We start from the raw sequence: 13,662 nt of genomic DNA on the forward strand, positions 1-13,662 counted from the left end.
CAACAAAAGAGTCCAAAATGCAGTACTTGGATGCAGTCTCAAAAACGACAGAATGATCTCTGTTCCTTCCCAAGGCAAACCATTCAATATCACAGTAATCCAAGCCTATTCCCTTAGAGTAACGCTGAAGAAGCTGAAGTTTAACAGTTCTAGGAAGACCTACATACCTTCAAGAACTAACACCCAAAAAAGATGTCCTTTTCATTATAGGGGACTGGAATGCAAAAGTAGGAAGTCAAGAAATACCTGAAGTAACAGACAAATTTGGCCTTGGAGTACAGAATGAAGGAAGGCAAAGGCTAACAGAGTTTTGCCAAGAGAATGCACTGGTTATAACAAACACCCTCTTCCAACAACACAAGAGAAGACTCTACACCTGAACACCACCAAACATATTCTTTTCACCAAAGATGAAGAAGCTCTATATAGTCAGCAAAAACAAGAGAGGGAGCTGACTGTGGCTCAGATCATGAAATCCTTATTGCCAAATTCAGACTGAAATTGAAGAAAGTAGGGAAAACCACTAGACCATTCACGTATGACCTAAATCAAACCCCTAACAATTATACAATGAAAGTGAGAAATAGATTCAAAAGATTAGATCTGATAGAGTACCTGAAGAATTATGGAAGGAGGTTGATGACATAATACAGGGGGCAGGGATCAAGACTGTCCCCAAGAAAAAGAAGTGAGATAAGGCAAAATGGCTGTCTGAGAAGACCTTACAAATAGCTGTGAAAAGAAGAGAAGTGAAAAGCAAAGGAGAAAAGGAAAGATATACCCATTTGAATGCAAAGTTCTAAAGAATAGCAAGGAGAGATAAGAAAGCCTTCCTTAGCAATCAATGCAAAGAAATAGAGGAAAACAATAGAATGGGAAAGACTAGAGATCTCTTCAAGAAAATTAGAGATACCAAGGGAACATTTCATGCAAAGATGGGCACAATAAAGGACAGAAATGGTGTGTATCTAACAAAAGCAGAAGATATTAAGAAGAGGTGGCAAAAATAAAAGAAGAACTGAACAAAAAAAATCTTCACAACCCAGATAATCACAATGGCATGATCACTCACCTAGAGCCGGACATCCTGGAATCCAAAGTCAAGTGGGCCTTAGGAAACATCACTACAAACAAAGCTAATGGAGGTGATGGAATTCCAGTTGGCTATTTGAAATCCTAAACGATGATGCTGTGAAAGTGCTACACTCAATATGCTAGCAAATTTGGAAAACTCAGCAGTGGCCACAGGACTGGAAAAGATCAGTTTTCATTTCAATCCCAAAGAAAGGCAATGCCAAAGAATGCTCAAACTACCGCACAATTGCACTCATCTCACACACTAGAAAAGTAATGCTCAAAATTCTCCAAGCCAGGCTTCAACAGTATGTGAATCGTGCACTTCCAGATGTTCAAGCTGGTTTTAGAAAAGGCAGAGGAACCAGAGATCAAATTGCCAACATCTGTTGGATCATCGAGAAAGCAAGAACATTCCCAAAAATATCTATTTCTGCTTTATTGACTATGCCAAAGCCTTTGACTGTGTGGATCACAACAAACTGTGGACAATTTTGAAAGAGATGCGAATACCAGACCACCTTTCCTGCCTTCTGAGAAATCTGTATGCAGGTCAAGAAGCAACAGTTAGAACTGTACGTGGAACAACAGACTGGTTGCAAATAGGGAAAGGAGTATCTCAAGGCTGTGTATTGTCACTCTGCTTATTTAACTTATATGCAGAGTACATCATGAGAAACGTTGGGCTGGAAGAAGCACAAGCTGGAATCAAGATTGACGGGAGAAATATCAATAAACTCAGATATCAGATGACACCATCATATGGCAGAAAGCGAAGAACTATAGAGCTTCTTGATGAAAGTAAAAGAGGCGAGTGAAAAAGTTGACTTAAAACTCAACATTCAGAAAACTAAGATCATGGCGTCTGGTCCCATCACTTCATGGAAAATAGATGGGGAAACAGTGGAAACAGTAACAGACTTTATTTTCTTGGGCTTCAAAAATCACTGTAGATGGTGACTGTAGCCATGAAATTAAAAGACACTTGCTCCTTGGAAGAAAAGTTATGATGAACCTGGATATCATATTAAAATGCAGAGACATTACCTTGGCAACCAATGTCTGTCTAGTCAAAGCTTTGGTTTTCCAGTAGTCTTGTTTGGATGTGAGAGTTGGACTATAAAAAATGCTGAGCACCAAAGAATTGATGCTTTTGATCTGTGGTGTTGGAGAAGACTCTTGAGAGTCCCTTGGACTGCAAGGAGATCCAACCAGTCCATCCTGGAGGAAATCAGTTCTGAATATTCATTGGAAGGACTGATGCTGAAGCTGAAACTCCAATATTTGGCCACCTTATGGGAAGAATTGACTCATTTGAAAAGACCCTGATTCTAGGAAAGATTGAATGCAGGAGGAGAAGGGGGCAACAGAGGATGAGGTTGTTGGATGGCATCACCAACATAATGGACATGAGTTTGAGTAAACTCCAGGAGTTGGTGATGGACAGGGAAGCCTGGTGTGCTGCAGTCCAAGGTCTCAAAGAACTGAACTCAACTGAGCGACTGAACTGTTCTGAACTGAACTGAATGTGTTTAGAATACATTTTTAAGGTCAACTTAGTGTATGTAGTATAAACAGGTTATACCCTGCTAGTTTTTTTTTTTCCCTTTTGTGGACATACACATGGAGAAAAAATGCAATTCCAGATATTCTTAAATGTTTTTGAAGTGCTTGAAAAACCTTCCAAACATATATGTAAGCCTTAGAATTCTATTCTTAAAAATCATCTATCAGCATGTCTTATTTAATCCTTTTATCTTCTCTACTTCTGAGATCTGGTTTCGTTTTTCCTTGTTTAAACTTAGTCACTTAAGTTCTCAAATCAGGATTAGTAGAACTGCCTCATGAGGATGCCTTGTTTTCCTATAATATCCTACCTCATATCTTTCTGATGCTACTGCAGTAATGACTGCCCTAAAGTATATCCTCTTGATTCTCTTAGAGCACTTCCCATTCTGTGCCTTGTTTCATAACCATGTGATTATCTGTCTTTTGCTTCCTACTAGATAATAAGTGACTCAGAGGCTATGCGTGCATCATTCCTGTATCTCCACAGAAGAACATGTACCATCCAAATGATAGAAAATGAATAATCATTACCATACAAGTAAAGTATGTAAACATTTTAAAGTGGTGTTCAGCTAAAAGTATACAGTTTCATCATTAGCAAACATATGGGGATCAATCTACTGTTTATACTTAATGCAACCTCTTTAAAAATTTGTTGAATGCCAGGCACTGTGTATTAAGAGAATAATTATATGTATATATAATTCATAACCTATATAGTAAAAGAATCTGGAAAAGAATATATATATATATATATGCTTTTATATAGTTATATGGGCTTCCCTGGTAGCTCAGCTGGCAAAGCATCCGCCTGCAATGCAGGAGACCCCAGTTTGATTCCTGGGTCAAGAAGAGCCCTTGTTGAAGGGGTAGCTACCCTCTCCAGTATTCTTGCCTGGAGAATTCCATGATCAGAGAAGCCTAGCAAGCTACAGTCCATGGGGTCACAAAGTGTTGGACATGCCTGAGTGATTAAGCACAGCACATACAGTTATATGTATAGAAGTCACTCATATGTTATACATATATATACACATATAATATGCATCTGAATCCCCTTGCTGTACACCTGAAACTAACACATTTTAAGTCAACTACACTTCAATTAAAAAAATTAAAGAAGAACATAATTATAACATAACTTTTCTACTGTTGAGGAGCTCAATGTATAGTGAAGGACAAAGTCTGTAACATGATAAAGTCAGAATACATTAAAAAAATAAATACAAAGAAAGGTCAGGGGAAGGAAAGACAGCAGATGGAAACATGGTACAGATGTATTGTTGCTCTAAGTATGATGGGTCTTAAAAGATGAGATCCTCTTCAAGACTATTATATATTAGCTAAATAGAAGATACGGACTATTTCTAAATTCCCAAATGTCTACTTGGACAATTGGTGACATTCAACTTAGTTCTGTGAGATAGTTAACTATATAGTATTAATGTAAATTTTATGTTTATGATGATTATACTATGCTAAAATTGTAAAAGATATTAACATTTAATGAAACTTCTGTGAAGTTTATACCAGAACTCTGCATAATTTCTCAAATTTTTAAAAAAATTCTAAAAGAAAAAATTTAATGTTTAGCATATTTAAAAATTAAAAATAATTAAATATCAAGTTCTTTCATTCTTTTTTAAATTAATTAATTTATTTTAATTGAAGGATAATTACTTTACAATATTGTGGTGATTTTTGCCATACATCAATATGAGTCAGCCATAAATGCACACTTATTTTTCTTCTGTGCTTATATTCTAGCTTCCCCAAGTATTTTTAAAATAAAATACTAACCTTTCTCCTTTCAGTTAGATTTCCTTCTTTTGAACATACAGGAAGCTGAACACTTTCATATTCCACTTGTAAGTTCCATCTTCAGCTTCTGAAATTGAAAGAATCCATAATTATAAGCTTTCTTTGCGGTTTCAATGACAAGGATGGACATTTTTCAAGTAAACAAAATCATCTGCCTGGATAAATGTCAAACCTAGAATTCAATCTCTAAATTACAGGCTGCCTACGAATCTCTTTATGTTTATTCTTCTCTCTTGCCAACACCTTTCATGTGTAGCATTTTTTTTCTCTGAACATGAGGTAAACAGAGTGCGTGTATGAGCCAATCGAACAGGGTGGAAGCTCTAGAGATTTCATATTTTGTGGATTAGGATCACCAAGATATTCTAGATGCTCATACAAGATCTAGTCATCTCCTAGAAAGAGTAAGTTGACAGTAGAGGGAAGTTTGGAAGGATGAGTCTAAGAAGCCAGTTGGCCAGAATTCATATCCCAACTCTGCCTCTAGCCAACTTAAGCTCTCTCTGCAAAACAACTTCTCTGTGTCACCATATGTTTTGCCTAACAGATTTTTGATATTAAATAGATAAGCAGCACTTACACTTTGATTTATAATAATCATTTAATACATTCAAACTACTTTTATTATATTCATATTTCAAGTTCCTATTCACTAGACTTATTGTCAAGATTTTTCTTATTCAATATATAGATATGTGAAGCTATAATTAGTTCTGAGCTTTTCTTAGTTCTTGCCTCCTAAGAATTAATTGACACATTTAGAGCAATGACTAAATAAAGATTCCCTGTCTCTCGGTAAAATTAGATTTTTCTTACATTCTGCAGACAATCTTACAGCCTGTTCCCTTTCATTCAATAAATGAAATGCTAATTTTATTTAAATCTGTTAAATTATATTAGCATATATTACCTATACATTTACACCTATTTATTTATTTATTTATCCTTGCTTATCCCACTTGCTGAAATGAGTGAATGGTCTGAATGGCTGAAGATGGCATTTTCTGCATGCTTCATGCAGATCATAATAAATTTTGAATAAGTTAGAAGCAAAAGGTAAGTTATAGTTTTGCATAGCGAAAAACAAGTATGGTTGTGCAAGTTAGGAACTCTGTGGCAAAGCCATATAATTCAGGTTCAGATTTTTCTGGGATGGCTCAGAAAATTTATATTTTAAAGTACTCAATTTGTACTGTCATATAAATTTAGAGCTACATAAAAATGACATTTCATTTAGGACTGTGTAAACTGTGAGTATATAAAGGATATTTAACAGTTTTCATTCTTATTACTGCAATTCATTAAAAAAAGAAAACAATTTTTTTCCAACAAAAATATCTTCCTCAAGAAAGTTTTACAAAAATTCTGTAGGGTGGCAGCATTTTCATGTAATATGCCAACACACATTTTGTAAGCTCATATGTTTATGGTGTGGAAAGAATGTTAAACCACAATTCATAAAGTGAAAAGGCTAATGGAAAATCTCTCTTGTATTTCTGAAACCAGCCAGCTGCTTAGACTTACATATTTTAATTCACAAATTATTACCTCACATCATATAATTCTGTATATTGGACATACTTTCGGTAGGGAAAATGTGGACATCTTCCCTTATAGACCTTATTAAATCAAAAACAAGGCATAAAATGTAAGTTTTCTGTTAGAAATCTAGTAATCACTCCATATTTGAACTTTATTTCAATAATAATGATATGCTTACTACTCTTAGAATGGATACTACATTTGATCTTAGCCAAAAGGCTGAGAAGCAATAATGATAAATATCTAGCAACTCTTTTCCCAATATGACATTAAATAAGAGAAAGATTGTTATATACACAGAAAAACTGAACCTGAAAGATGATATACCAAAATGGTATTGGTGCTTAAAAGAATACAATCATGGGATTTTACCTTATAGCTTATGCATTTCAGTACCTTTAAGGTGTTTTGTTTTTTTTTTTTAATTGAACACAGATAATTTTAGAAATTGGTGTAGCAGGGGATGCAATACCACTCCTTTTTAAATGTATTTTATTCTCTCACTTAATCTTTGGCTTTGTGTGTCTAAGGACATAAGTTTAACATTTCAGAATACTTACTGATGTTCAAGCTGATTTTAGAAAAGGCAGAGGAACCAGAGATCAAATTGCCAACATCCGCTGGATCATGGAAAAAGCAAGAGAGTTCCAGAAAAACATCTATTTCTGCTTTAGTGATGATGCCAAAGCCTTTGACTGTGTGGATCACAATAAACTGTGGGAAATTCTAAAAGAGATGGGAATACCAGACCACCTGATCTGCCTCTTGAGAAATTTGTATGCAAGTCAGAAAGCAACAGTTAGAACTGGACATGGAACAACAGACTGGTTCCAAATAGGAAAAGGAGTTCATCAAGGCTGTATACTGTCACCCTGTTTATTTAACTTATATGCAGAGTACATCATGAGAAACGCTGGACTGGAAGAAGCACAAGCTGGAATCAAGATTGCCGGGAGAAACATCAATAACCTCAGATATGCAGATGACACCACCCTTATGGCAGAAAGTGAAGAGGAATTAAAAAGCCTCTTGATGAAAGTGAAAGTGGAGAGTGAAAAAGTTGGCTTAAAGCTCAACATTCAGAAAACGAAGATCATGGCATCTGGTCCCATCACTTCATGGGAAATAGATGGGGAAACAGTGGAAACAGTGTCAGACTTTCTTTTTTGGGCTCCAAAATCACTGCAGATGGTGACTGCAGCCACGAAATTAAAAGACACTTACTCCTCGGAAGGAAAGTTATAACCAACCTACATAGCACATTGAAAAGCAGAGACATTACTTTGCCAACAAAGGTTCGTCTAGTCAAGGCTATGGTTTTTCCTGTGGTCATGTATGGATGTGAGAGTTGGACTGTGAAGAAGGCTGAGTGCCGAAGAATTGATGCTTTTGAACTGTGGTGTTGGAGAAGACTCTTGAGAGTCCATTGGACTGCAAGGAGCTCCAACCAGTCCATTCTGAAGGAGATCAGCCCTAGGATTTCTTTGGAAGGAATGATGCTAAAGCTGAAACTCCAGTACTTTGGCCACCTCATGCAAAGAGTTGACTCATTGGAAAAGACTCTGATGCTGGGAGGGATTGGGGGCAGGAGGAGAAGGGGACGACAGAGGATGAGATGGCTGGATGGAATCACTGACTCGATGGACGTAAGTCTGAGTGAACTCCAGGAGTTGGTGATGGACAGGGAGGCCTGGCGTGCTGTGATTCATGGGGTCGCAAAGAGTCGGACACAACTGAGCAACTGATCTGATTTGATCTGAGTGTCCGTTTAAACCATGAAAAAAAAAATCAGTTTATTAACAAAGAATTTTCAATCAAGCTAGATGTGATCAAATAACAAATCTCTGCTAAAAACTAATGAAAATGTGTTTAAGTTTAAAGAGCTAATGACATATACACTGTTTAACAATTGTTTAAAGCAACTATAAATTATTTCCAACCAAAACCTCCAAGGTCTTAATTTAATGCCTGTGCTATTATTACCTTAGTTAGCCAATGCTATAGTACTGTGGAACCAAGTGCCTGATATTGATGTCTTTTTTGCTCTCTCCCTCTCATGCTTTATTCTCTTCTTAAATTTTATTTTATATTGGCATATAGTTAACCATATTGTGTTAGCTTTGGGTGTACAGCAAAATGATTTGGTTATGCATATATGTGTATCTATTCTTTTTCAAACACTGCTATATTTAAAATGGATAGCCATAAAGATCCTACTATGTAGCATGGGGAACTTCACTCAATTTTATGTAACAATGTAAATGAGAAAAAATATCTGATATTAATGTCTTGCTCCCATGTTATCAGGTAAGCTTGAGAGGCTCTCCTCCTTTTTGCTTTCTTTATTTGAAACGAGAAGTCCACTTGAAAGTGAAAGTTGCTCAGTCATGTCCTGACTCTTTCCGACCCCACTATACAGTCCATGGAATTCTCCAGGCCAGAGTACTGGAGTGGGTAGCTGTTCCCTTCTCCAGGGGATCTTCCCAATCCAGGGATTAAACTCAGGTCTCTCACATTGTGGGCATATTCTTTACCAGCTGAGCCACAAGGGAAGCCCAAGAATACTGGAGTGGGTGGCCTATCTCTTCTCCAGTGGATCTTCCTGACCCAGGAATTGAACCAGGGTCTGCTGCACTGCTGGTGGATTCTTTTTTTTTTTATGTTTTCATATACTTTTATTTTATTTTTTTAATTTACAATATTGTATTTGTTTTGCCATACATCAGCATGAATCTGCCACGGGTGTACACGTGTTCCCAATCCTGAACCCCCTTCCCATGATTCTTTATCAACAGAGCAACGAGGGAAGCCCAGAATGAACCCAGTAGGAGTGGTTGGAAGCTTCCAAAAATGTGGGGAGCCAGATGCTCATTGAGACCTCAGTTAGAATACACTGGTACCAGCTACAGTAGAGAAGTGTATCCCTCTTATGGAGGTGGGGTTGTAGCACAAGGAGAAACTTTTAGTAAGTAACAATGAATGTGGGCTCCCCCGGTGTCTCAGTGGTAAAGAATCCACCTGTCAATACAGAACCCTAGGGATAGGGTTCTATCCCTAGGTCAAGAAGATCCTCTGGAGAAGGAAACACAACCCATTCCAGTATTCTTGCCTGAGAAATGCTATGAACAGAGGAGCCTGTCAGTCCACAGTCCATGGGGTCGAAAAAGAGTCAGTCTAAAAGAGTCAGTCACTCAGGTGACTAAAAAATAGCACCAACAATAATGAATGTACTGCAGCTGTGTTTACCATGATGCTAGGGAAAAGAGATATAAACAACACAGTGTTGGGTGGTAAATGTAGATGATTGATGTTATATAGAAAATATGGAATCAGAAAGTCAGACATTACTTATATTCTTTTGGGAAAGTCTGGAAAATCTTTATGGAGTCAATAATACGAGAACTATGGAAGAAAAGTGTGAGTTCACAAGGAGAATAGATAGGTGAGACCATACAGAGAGCATAGCTTACACCAAAAAAATGGAAATAGAGTCACAGAAAGTATTAATTGATTAAGAAAACTTGTATAGTATAAGAATTGAGACTGGATTGTCTGGAGAGAAGTAGCAGGACTGAGATTGAAATGGAGGCTTAGAGAGAATTGCAAAATATTTGACTATAATGTTACAATTTGTGAAATCTACCTATGGATTATAAAATATACATTGAGTTACTTTATACTGCAGACCAGTCTGTTACACAACATAGTGGCTTAAAGTAACACCATTTATACAGTTAATAATTCTATGAGTCAGCAACAGGGACCAGGTTCAAGGTGGTGGCTTGTCTGATCTCTACTGGCTCATCCATGTGGCTGCAGTATTTCCGGGTAAACAAAAGACTAGTGTGATTAGGAGTCACATGAAATCTGATCCTTCATTGGATTGGCCCAGGCTGTTTACTTAGGGAAGACAGATAAATCCCAGGAGAAATAGTGGGATTGTTGAAAGTGTCTCACAACCTAGATTTGGGAACTTCATGTTGATATCTTTCTATTTCATTGCATTGGCCAAAGCAACTCATAAGATCAACTGAGGGACAATAGACTCCAGTTCTTGAGAGTAAAAGCTTAAGTCATATTGCATGTGGAATGGAAACCGAAAAGAGCAAAAGATTGTGTCCACGTTTGCAGCTTACCAAAAGGGACTTCTGACTGATTATATTGGCACAGTGGGTGTAAACTCTGTGCTGGATTCATTTTGAATCTCATCACCTGACTTCAGGGTAATCAAATCTTGAAAGAAGAAAAAAATAAAGGGCTATAGGAACTAAGGAAATGGCAACCCACTCCAGTATTCTTGCCTGGAGAATCCCAGGGACGGGGGAGACTGGTGGGCTGCCATTTATGGGGTCTCACAGGGTCAGACATGACTGAAGCGACTTAGCAGCAGCAGCAGCAAGAGTAAGTATGAGAGATTTTTTTTTTTTTTCTTTTTCAATTTCCTCCTAAGGGACTCTGAAACCCCTGGACTCTTACCAAGGCAGCCCAATGTTCTTGGCTCTCCCATTGGCCAAACAGAAAACACTCCCAGGTTAAAAAAAAAAAAAAAAATCACTCACATTGTTTCTCATGCCAATAATATCACAAAAGAAAAATTAATCTCAATTAAAAAGTATTTTTTTAAATCCTTGTGCATATTAAAAAAGGCATCTAGTATTTATACATGAGCCACATTTAGCATAAATCAGAATAGAAGTATAATTCAGGGGCTGTGTATTTGACTACAACTGGTAGGAGAATAAGCCTGATTGTGAGATACTAATAGGAGTGTGAATCCTGTTTTGAACCTGTTCACTGTTTACTGCTGTTATTTTCTAGAAATGGGGTTGGGGGGAGTCAGGAAAAGGAAGATTACCAACAGAGGGGCAGGATGTGACGTGAAAGTCGCTCAGTTGCATCTGCCTCTTTGCAACCCCATGAACTAGATACAGTCCATGGAGTTCTCCAGGCCAGGATACTGGAGTGGGTTGCCATGCTCTTCTCCAGGGGATCCTCCCAACCCAGGGATCGAACCCAGGTCTCCCATTTTGCAGGCAGTTTCTTTACCAGCTGAGCCACAGGGGCAGGATACAGCACCTTTAATATCATTTCTCCTCAGACAAAAGTGCCAAGAGGTTTCTAATCAGAGTGTAAAGGAAACTGGAATGGAGCAAGAGGGTCGTAAAGACTTTGGCCCTTGATGTGGTTAGTTTTTCTTCTGACATCCTTCTTATTTATTTATTTAGGTTGCGTGACGTGTGGGATCTTATTTCCTGGATCAGGGATTGAATCCATGCCCCCTGAATTGGAAATGCAGATTCTTAACCACTGGACCACCAGGAAAGTACCTGAGATCCTTTTAACGATAATTTGCAATGACTGTTATCTACTTTCATGAAGCTTATAAGAGGAGACTTATGCTATTTCCAGATACAGACTGGTTTAAGTTTTCTCTTAAGTATACCTCTTTCTATATTTTTAATTGAAACAACCATGTGTTAGACAAGAAAGTATTTTGGTAGCAGCCTTTCTTCTCTCAACATACACTGGATTTTGAAAACTGAATGTTTTTTAAGCGGCGCTGAGCCCCATTCCTTCCCATGTATCTATTGACACACATAAATACATAGAAAGTCAAAGGAGGCTCCTGCCAGAAAAGAGAATGATATAACAAATATATGCATCAAGTTGGTCAAAAACATAACTTTTATGGAAAACCTGAACAAACTTTTTGGCTAACCCAATATCTACACTGTGGCTCAGCAGTAAAAATCTGCCAGCTGATGCAAAAGATGCAGGTGCGATTCCTGGTTCAGGAAGATACCCCAGAGAAGGGAATGGCAACTCACTCCAGTATTCTTGCCTGGGAAATCCCATGGATAAAGGAGCCTGGCGGGCTACAGTCCATGGAATTTCAACGAGTCGGACACAACTTAGCAACTAAACAAGAACAAATATATATATATATATATATATATATATATATATATATATATATATGGAAATTCTAATGTATTGAAACAAATTTTGAGAAAAGAAAGGCTTTTATTGAAGCTATGGTATACGAAAAGACTACAGTGTGCCATGTTCTAGAACAAGCTTTTTTGAAGTGACCCTGGTTCTGGGCACAGAGTGGAACCTATACTATAACTCATTTTGGTGAAAATGTTTCATATTTTATAACAAGTGTGTTTTATCCATAGGCCCTTTGAAGAAAGTAACGATTTGAGAAAAAAAAAAAAAAAAACATTTTAAACCTAGACACAACCAGAGGGATTATCATTAATGAATCAGATATTTTTCTAATTATTATGACTTTATTTATTTTAATTGGAGGCTAATTACTTCACAATATTGTACTGGTTTTGCCATACATCAACATGAATCCGCCACCGGTGTACACGTGTTCCCCATCCTGAACCCCCTCCCACCTCCCTCCCCGTACCATCCCTCTGGGTCATCCCAGTGCACCAGCCCGAAGTATCCTGTATCCTGCATCGAACCTGGACTGGTGATTCATTTCTTATATGATATTATACATGTTTAAATGCCATTCTCCCAAATCATCCCACCCTCTCCCTCTCCCACAGAGTCCAAAAGACTATTCTATACATCTGTGTCTCTTTACTGCAGGTTTGGAATATGGAGAGTAGTTGATATCTTTTGGATGGACAAACCAAAGCAGAGGAAAAAAGCAGCTTGGACAGAAGTGGGAAACCAGTGCATTGATACTGGTCTTCTTGCTTCCATGTGGATTTCAAGAGACTTTAATCTCTGAGCTGTAATTTCTTGTGGGGCTTCCCTGGTGGTTCAGTGGTGAAGATTCCACCTGCCAACACAGGAAACACAGGTTCAGTCTCTGGATCGGGAAGATCCCCTAGAGAAGGAAATCACAACCCACTCCAGTATTCTTGCTTGGCAAAGCCCATGGAGCCTGGCGGGCTACAGTCAATGGGGTGGCAAAAGAGTCAGACACCACGTAGCGTAACAACATAACTTGTCATATATACAGAGACAATTTTGAGAGAGCAACAAAAGTACATGGAGGCTTTCCTGAGCAAAAAAGAACATGCAGTCACACTACTCAGACAGAGATTTCTAACAGGGTACAGAAGTGCGCTTTGGGTGGTAATCAGACCAGTGTAGGAAAAGTCTGAGAAGAGCTGGGAATCTGGACTCCTCTTCTGTCCCTGAAAGGAGAGCTTATTGCAAACTTTGTTCCAGCCAAAGGCCTGATATCCGTTGTTGTCTGAACATGTGAAATATTTGCCTCAGACACAATCCTCCTTGTTCTCTAATAAGTGAGAGTAGCATGAATTAAGGAAAGATGGATCGCCAACCAGGACAAATAGTTTGGGCACATTTTGTTCAATATTTGGTAGAAGACCATGTGGGAAAGTCTGGAATTTCTGTTTAAGGAATAAAAGGAGGGTTAAATTTGTTGTATTTTGGTGAAAATGTCACTTCATTTTTACTTACAAACTGGCAAGGATAGAACATCCTCATTACAATTCATTATGAGTTTTTGCACGTGAGCTTCTAGGGACAGGTTAGGTGGTGAGTGTAGCAAGTCCAAAATGTCAAGATTCTTTGGCATGCACAGAGAGAAAGAGGTACATCAAATGTCAGGTATATCTCTAAGAGTGACCTCAACCTGGTGGTTATGTTATGTATAAT

The 13,662-nt window shown here is 37.8% G+C and overlaps 1 pseudogene; it reads right to left on the reverse strand.

Annotated features, from left to right (window-relative positions):
- Window positions 1-6,065: 6,065 nt before the first annotated feature.
- LOC133255475 (U2 spliceosomal RNA) lies at window positions 6,066-6,237 on the reverse strand (annotated as a pseudogene).
- Window positions 6,238-13,662: the final 7,425 nt, after the last annotated feature.

The sequence above is a fragment of the Bos javanicus genome, chromosome 1 (assembly GCF_032452875.1).
Source record: "Bos javanicus breed banteng chromosome 1, ARS-OSU_banteng_1.0, whole genome shotgun sequence".
Classification (NCBI taxonomy): Eukaryota; Metazoa; Chordata; class Mammalia; order Artiodactyla; family Bovidae; genus Bos; species Bos javanicus.